Source organism: Cyprinodon tularosa, unplaced genomic scaffold (genome assembly GCF_016077235.1).
Source record: "Cyprinodon tularosa strain WSP-4 unplaced genomic scaffold, ASM1607723v1 ctg653, whole genome shotgun sequence".
Classification (NCBI taxonomy): Eukaryota; Metazoa; Chordata; class Actinopteri; order Cyprinodontiformes; family Cyprinodontidae; genus Cyprinodon; species Cyprinodon tularosa.
Window position 1 is genome coordinate 227857 of NW_024039400.1, and position 9200 is coordinate 237056.

Here is a 9200-nt window from a genome sequence, read left to right on the forward strand (position 1 = left end):
GAGCAGGTAGACAGAATGAAATGCAACCCAGAATCCACTTCCGCCCGTGGAATGGAGTGCACCTCCATTCTTAAGAACACATGTGCATAGTACCAGTCAGATTGAGTGTATGTTAACACACAGGAAAACATGCACTGATCTCATAAGGTTTCATTTCCACATTTCAAAATTTCACAGCTTTTGAACTAGCCTCCTTCTTAAAGGAAGGACTACAAGGTCATAATATCCATAAACCATTTTTTGAGCATAATGCACTGGATAGATCCAACGGAAGTGGTAAAATTTGACATGATATCCTCTGAAGTTGTCAGAAATGTATGCAGGTTAGACGACTCATCTGGAACCAGCTTGCTAAAAGGAGTGATCACACGCATCTGATTCCCTTTCTAGTTTTGGTAAAGATTTAAAGTTGAATGGTCTCTAATGTCTGCAACACCTGCAAATTCACCTGGCTTATGACTTAGTCGTTCCAGTTTTTGTAAACTCTGATAGCTTAGAAATTGGATTCATGCTAAATCTCCCTATCATTCAGAGAGCTAATGCGTATAGGCTTATTCCACGTTAAACATGAGTTTTGAAAGATAAACCCATGTCCACCTGAACCTCCTCAATATTAGCCTATATTGACATCGATCACAAGCTCAATCTAATGCATAGAAATGACCGCACAGATGCTATGCAATGTCCATTCCATGGTTCTTATTACCAGGATCATCACAACGGCGATGGCACACACAGCGTGCTAGGGAATAAGAACTAGAAACTAGACACCTTCACCCTTTTCCCCTGGATTCATAGCGCCACAGATTCAGAACCCCTGAAAGAAAGAGCTATGAATCATAGTTAGCATTTTTCACCTATCTCTGTCCTCTTTGCATGCTTCTTTCCTTTCTTCTCTTGTTTAAGCATAAACGCTGAACCCAGAATGCTAGAAGTGTGAAAAATGTACAACAGATGTCTGTGTCTCAATGTTTGGTAACATTGCAATGAGGTTAGTTAGCTAGCTAGAAATAAACTCGCCGAGCGCCTGCCTCCTCTCCCTGAGCCAGCACCCACCTCTAACGAACTGCCAACTGCACATTGGACACCTAAACGCAACCTTGTTGGCAATATGGATTAATGAACCTGGTTAGCTTTAAAGACTGAGACGGATACCCAATCTTCAAAGCTAAAAGGGGGGAATATGTTGGGATATATTGCCAAAATGGAGCTAAATCAGTTGGGTGATCCATCTGAAGCCATCCCCCTTTGTTAGCCACCTGGAACCCATCCCCCTTCTCTTTTCCACAAGGGAGAACAAAGGATTCCCTCCAAAACAAGAACAAAGAAGACCTGGCCCACTGTGGGAGGCGGCCACCTCAAATGGACCAATCAACCGAATACTCCAACAGGAAGTTCCCCCATGTCACTCATGGCACAGACCAATCAGCCGATACTTTCACAGGAAGTGCTCCCGTGTCACACATGGTTTAAAAGCCAGAAGCAGACATTTTCTCTTTCTCTTTTTCCATGGGTTTGCAGCCCGTCAGGAGAGGCCTATTTCACGTGAAATATCAGAAGAAAGCTGACTGGAAGTAGCTTTCATTTTCCTGCATCGAAAGTCACGGATCGCAGTGTTCCATCGTGCATAGCAACCGCGCTGACTGGGAGATAGAAAGCCTTTGAAGCTGACCGCGGAGTTTCGTTCTCCCCTTCCTTGGACGAATTGGCTGAGAGGACGCTTTCTTGCCGATCACCTCCTAAGATCACCTCCTAAGATCACCTCCTAAGATCACCTCCTGAAATCCCTCCTTTCCAACTCGTGAGCAGATCAACCCCTCTGCTGCGGCCCGAGCTGACTGAACTTTCCCGAGGGGCGGACCGGGGGCAGAGAACCTCTGCCCGACAGAAACCAAGCTGCGGTTGCCGTGGAAACGCCAACCTCCCTCGGACGACGCATCTCACAGTAAAATCAATTTACTTTTCTTTGATGCATCAGAATTGCTGTGCTCAGGCGAGAGAAAGGCAGTTTAGGGTTTTTAATTAATGCTGATGTTCTTTTTTTTATCTGTGCTGATTAAGGGTTTGTTTATTTGGTTAAAATAAGTGTGTGCTTTTTCTTTCTTTCTTGGCTTTCCTGTCGTCTCTGTTGTTTCTGCTTTGAGATAGAGATAAAGTTATCACATTCAGCCACGTGGGGTCCCGTGGTCGCCGCCATCTTGATCACAGGTCGCCCCCCCCCCCATTTCTCTTTGTTCCCCTCACCGCGTGGAGAGCAAAGGGGGGTGGTCCCCATTTAGCCACAACCATTCACACACATCACTACATTGCCAGGCAAAAGGGGGTTTTTGCTGAACGTTGCTATTGTTAATACATGTTCAATAATTTACCAATACGAAGCTGGATGTATTAATGTTCATGATCGATTGCACTGTTATCATTACACCTGCTGCTTGTTAATGCATTTAGTCATTTGCTGATTTTAAGTTGGATGTATTAGTTTACACTGATCAATTGCACGATACCTGCTGCTAGCGGACATTAATGAATGTATTAATATCTGGCATATTTTGGACAATTTCAGACGCCAGTAATAGTTATTTCGTTGTATCTCGTTTAATTCCTTATCTTCGATTTTTCTTTTATTTTTCTTTTGAACTAGTCATTTAATCTACCTCGTGTTTATTTTTCTAGTAGTGTGCAGTGTTTGCATAGATGTTAGATTTCTGTAATCCTGAATTATTAGAATAAAGACATCATTGGTTAATCTGTAGTGGTTTTGGTCGTTCATATAACGGAGGGTTAATCACTCAGAGTAACTCGATTCCTTTGGTAATAGTGCGAATAAACAGAGATAGAAGGTTCTTTATTGATAATTTAATAGCTTTGCTGATAACTTAACCGGGGCCACTAGACTGGTGGATACCTGGATTTTAACAGCCGGTCCCGGAACCCTCCAGTTGTGGATCAACAACCGGTAAGTAGATAACTCAGGGCTATAATTATCCACCTAAGAACACTAAATTGATTTTGGCCTTCGATGTTGAATAGGATAATAAATAACTATAACTCCAGTTCTAGTTAACCATCTATTCATTATCTGCAGGACATTATTTTTGCACAACACTGGATAACCTGGACCTTCTACCCCTGGAAGGATTCTGAGTACACACTAAGCAGGGGTAAACCTCCACATGATCCGTTCAAGTCCTCATCGAAAAACCAAGTGAGAGTCCTCTCCTTTACACCTCTGGGTCCAACGTATGTCTACCTGTCCGCTCTCCAACGACTTCCCTCTCCACTGGATTAATTCTCCACAAACTGGATTCAAGGATTAACAAGAGCCCCCTCAAACACTTTCTGGTTCACCAGTCCCCTGTGTTCCAGCTCCTACTTCTGTGTTTCATCATTATTCAATAAACCTGGTAAACTTTTTTTCTTGGTCTCTGAGTGGTTCTCTGCATGCGGGTCAGATCGCTTAAACAAATTATGACACTATTCAATTGAGTCATACAGTTAAAATTGTTTTATCTAAGAAACAGCTAACTGCATCCATCCGTTGACTTTGCAGGACTCGGTCCCTATGGTTGGCATGCAGAGACAGTAGAAATTGACTTGCATTTTGTCATCGACTCTACAACAATCCCCCACACTGAGTACTGATGCAGCAACAGTGGAGAGGAATAACGCTGTATTAACAGGAAGAAACCTCCAGCAGAACCAGGCTCGATATGAGGTCAAGTGGGGATTCAAGGAGGCTTAAGCAGACAAACGAACATAGAAGCACTGATCCATAAATACTTTCTATGCTGGGAAAGGTGACAAAACACTTGCTCCATAGGTGGCTTTGTATATAAAAAAAAAAACAGTCAAAAACACAGAAAAAAAAAACAGTCAAGCAGATGAGCTCTGAGCCAGTTTTATGCCAAATGTGATAAAAGAGAGCACATACAGTTAGTCTTAGTATATCCCAAAAAGTAAAAAGAACAAAACACTGGACTTGTTTTCCAAGTTTGAAGATATTTCACTTCCCATCCAGAAAGCTTTCTCAATTCAACATGTCTGGTGTAGTTCTGAGTTCCAGGCTTATATAGTAGCCCAGACAGAAGCCCTCTTATGGCTTGGAACCAAAAAACAGGTCCACCGCTCGTTGTTGGCCTGGCTAAACAGACAAGATGTTTTGATCCCTTGCATGGCAATGAAAATTGAGATGATAACGGGAAGGAATCAACTCTAACCCTGCATTATAGGTTTTCGAGGCCTGAAACATGACTCCACCCCCTCTGTTGAAGGTTGATTTTTATCTCTTAACATAAATAGCTGTCTTCTTTGTCCTGAATGTGAATATTCCATAAGAAGGCTTTTGTTTGGGCTACTACTTAAGCCTGGAACTCAACACTACTCCAGACATTTTGAATTGAGAAAGTTTTCAGGATGGGAAGCGAAATGTCTACAAACTTGGAAAAAAAATCCAGTGGCTTGTTTTTTTTTGCGTGTTTTGGAATCAATATGACCTGGATGACTTAAAATCTTTACCAGCATAGTCATAGTATAGCTGACCCCAGAGCTATATCTTGAGGAGAAAAAGACCCAGCTCCATCATCTATAATTAAATTTGGTAGCACTCCAGCGTATGCTTAATTGAGGATAGTGTTATAGCCAAACAAAATCAGAGCATAAGACTAGGCTACTATGATGAGAAAAAAGCAGAGAACCTAAAGTTAGGGGTTGAACTAACAAATTGTGCAAAATGGGAAAATAGAGGTAGAATAAATCAGAATCATGAAAATTGGTCCCTATGTCCTCCAGCAGCCTAAGCTATAGTTATAGCAGCATCACAATAGACATAGCTCAGAATAACCTGAACCACTCCTATTGTAAGCTTTATCATACTCAAGGACAGCGTTGGATCACAAAAATCACTGCTGATCAATAATAATGCAACAGGCTGTTACACATTCACCAAAAATACGATGATGATCCACAGATAGCTTTCAGAAAATGTTCTGTATCATGACTATAATAGAGTGATGTTTGAAAGGTGGCCAGTTCATGACTTTTGGTAGAAAAAGGGGCAGTATTTTCTTTTTTTAAAGAAGGCAGTACTGCAGTAATATAGGGCTCATTTTTTGTTTTAGTGCCTGGAGGACTTTTCTTACAGTAATTATTAGAACCATGAATTTGGCTCTCATACATGAGTTTCTTGAAGAATGTCCAGCCAGCAGTTTGCATTCTCCATCCCAAGGTTTTCATCTTTTCTGTTGGAGTGAGAGCAGTTATCATTTAACTTCTATATGCTACTGTGTAGTTTCAGCCAAAGGGAACAACAGAGAAACATGGGACAAAACAGAGCGAGACCAGTACTTCAGATATTCACTGACAGGAGACAACTGTGCTGAACTGCTTGGAATGCCAGTCATGTCACAGAGGGATTTAACTCACGTAGGTCATGCAGTGTGAGGTCATTCCAACAGGAGTGGTCATAGGTCAGAGCACTTACCTGCACACTGGTGTCACACACACATCCAGCTGACACCTGACAAAAACACTCTGACAAAGTAACGTGGTTTGTAACTGATCAGCAATATAATGAGGTGACTGAAATTCCTGAAGACTGATTCACAAACAAACGGTTTAAAGTCTGTAAGACTATAGAGGCTTGTCTCTGTGTGAATATAATAATAAAACAGTAAAAAGGTCATACATTTTTATAACCTTGTTCTGTTTTCTTAATAGCAAAGGCTTAGATATTGTTTTCTAACTCTGCGTTTATGGTGCCTTCTCTACTGTTTGATGCATAATTTCTTTATATTTCATTGGTTATAGTGATGTAAATAAGACAAACCAGATTATTAAAAATAGGTGAAAAGACAAAAACACAAACAATACAAATCTGAGAAAGGGGGACTCCCCTCTTCAGGTCGGTGGAGAGTCCTTGTCTCATATGGAGGATTTCCAGTATCTCAGGATCTCCACGTAAAACAGAGCCAGCTGAGGTGACTCGGGCATCTGCTGCGGATCTTTTCCCTCAGGAGGTTTTCCAGGCTTGTCCTATTGGGAGGAGGCCTCGTGGAAGGCTGGAGGGTCTATGCCTCTGAACTGTTTGGATGATTAATCTACAGAGGTGAGTCAGAAGACTTCCATGCCATCACCCTAATTTTTTAGCTCCTGCTATGGATTTCTTGGCCTCAAGAAAGGAGTCTAGCTAGTCTGGTCTGTGATAAGACAAAAGACTGGTTAGAAGAAATATTTTGACAAAATTTCAATCTCTGCACTCAGCTAGTTTTCTTTAGACAAAAAATGTTGAACCAATCTGACTAGTTGTCTCTGTAATGTAACTGGAGATGACATGAATTGGTGCTATATAAATAAACTGCTTTGAAACAAACCTCATTAAATTAAATTGAAGTGATTACTACTTTTACATCTGAATCTGCCAGGAGTAATAATAATTCGGGTTGAACTTCAGTTGTGGTTTTTGACTTGTTTGTGACTCACTATCACAACACTAAGCAAGAAAATAAGATATAAGGTTTTGTTTTGGGTTTCTATATATGTTTGCAATTTGGACCTTAAAGTGTATAACTTGAATTATTATTTTATATTGTATACTTTTTCCGGTATATTTATGAGAAGAATAGTATATTGAAGTAATTTTGTGATTCAGATTTAATTCACTTTCAATTTTGTACTTTTATGATTAATTCAAAGTGAAAAGACAGAGTTTGTTTAACTGCTCTAATTCTCTTGAAGAGTTGTTAATTTATGTAACAATGTGGCCAAACTTTTGGTCTGAACCCTTTTAATTTTCTTTTCTTAATGTTTTCTGTGAATTTCAAAATAGTTTCCTGTAGAGATCAAACTAAAGCTGGCAGTAACACGCATCCTGTCCGGGTGTCTCAGTCAGGGTCGGAGGGTAAGTGTTGTCACATGGCTGACATAGCTTTGCCTAATGAGTGACAGCTGAACACACGACCTGAACTCTAACTCTGCTTTTCAATCGGACACCTCTTTTGCTACACGCTAAGGAAAACAAGTGGTTAGGGCTTTGGGTCGACTGGGCCAGAAACCTTGGCTGTGCTTTGGTTTGAGCAGATTCTTACTATCCATATCAAGCTGATTTTAGCATATTTAATTCCTGCCCAGAAGTGTTTGATGGAAGCTTTAAACAGTTGACTTGGAAAATATTTATTTTGCTTTAAAAATGATCTAATTAAATCAGCCATCTTGAAAACATAACAGTAAAGTCAGATACATATTCCATTGGATTATCTAACAAAAAATAAATAAATAAATAAATGTACATGACAGAACTGGAAGCACCGTCTAAGATGTATTTTTATAGGCTAACTCTGGGGTATTGAAAGTCTGGCAGGGGACCCCACCTTTGCAAACTAGCAGACAATGCTACAAAATATGTAAAGAAAACTCAACTTCTGAAAGGTTTTTCTTCATTTTGTATTTGTTCAGCTAATAATATGTTTGTTTACCAAAGAAATATTAACTAGCCTTTTTCAGTATATTGTTTTGACAATGGATTCCAAATATTTCAACAAACTTTTGACAGTAGACTTAGAACTTTGTTTATCCCTTGGATTACTCATTCAGGGAAATCCTGGTTCCATTTGTCATGTTGCCTTCAGGGATCTAACCCACATGCAGAACACTCAGAGGCTGGGAAAAAGTTCACAAAGTTTATTGAAGAATAATCACAATAAAGAACGATGGTTTCTGGGATAAACTGGGTCCGGGTCTGGTCACGACTGGTTTTCACTGCAGAGAGGGACAGATTGGTTAGTAGTCTTTCAGTGAACTTGCATGTTGGGTGTTTGCAGGTCTATACCTGATCAGAGATGAGCAGAGCGGTAGAAGGGGGGAACTAGGAAGGTCCAGAGGCTGAAGGCAGGCAGAGGGCTAGGCAGAGGCAGGGCAGAGCAGTTAATCTTACTGAGCAGGTTCAGAGCTTCTCTCTCAGCTCTTAATGAGAGCGGGCAGGCAGGTTTCAGACTGAGTTGGATTTCCAGGGTTCTTCTGAGAACAGACAGCTTGGTTTCACGCTTGAGAAACTCTTCCAGGTTTTCAGGTTTCCAGGCAGGTTCTTCCTGAGAAGCAGAGAGGACAAAAAGCAGATTAGGTTCAGGCTTCAGGGGAGTCACAGATTCAGACAGGCAGGTTGGCTCAGGTTCGCTAACCATAACTGGCAAACACTCTGGCGTCGGATTGTAGCTCTGCCCCTCCTTAAATGCTGGTCTCCTGATGAGCTCATGAGCTGCAGGTGTGATGGTCAGTTTCAGCCCCAGGAGACCTAGAACGCCCTCTGCTGGAGAAAGGTGGACAGACCTCCAGATTCCAACACCATTGGCTCATATAGAGTACAAAGAGCTAAAGCAAGATGCCATTAAAGATAAAATATATATATATATATATATATATATATATATATATATATATATATATATATATATATATATATATATATATATATATATATATATATATATATATATATATATATATATATATATATATATATATATAAAACAGACAATACAAAGATGGCTTCATCTGGTCTGTTCCTGTTTGGCTGTGACACCATCCTGGGGAGAAATATCAGCTGTGCTTCTGCCATCAACACCTTTGTTTATATATGTTCAAGATCGGCCTGTTTTTCAGTGTAGTCCCGTTTTTCTGACTGTGACTCACTGGATGTGCTCTCTTCATCCTCTGACATGGGAGCTGGCTCGGAGCTTGTCTGCCTGGCTGTGTGTTTCCTGGACGGGGCCGCCTTTTACAGTTGCCTTTAGTATCTCTGCTTCTGTCTCCGTAAACCCCAGTCGGCCTCAGCAGATGGCCGCTCACACTGAGCGTGGTTCTGCTGGAGGTTTCTACCTGTTAAAGGGGAGTTTTTCCTCTCCACTGTCGCTACAAGCATGCTTAGTGTGAGGGATGCATTTAAGTCAGTGAGTCGATGCAATCAGCTGGCTTTCCCTAGATAGAAAACTTTGAATCAATTGGACGATGATCTGCTGAACTGTAAAGAGCCTTGAGATGACATGTGTTGTAAATTGGCGCTATATAAATAAACTGAATTGAACTTAATTGAATTGAAAAAGAGTGTACATAGTACAAAACAATTAAGAGAATTAAGTTGCAAAGAAAAAAGTAGTAATGTCCTGGAACATGTTTCCCATAAAAAAGATCTTCACAGTACAGAGCTAAGG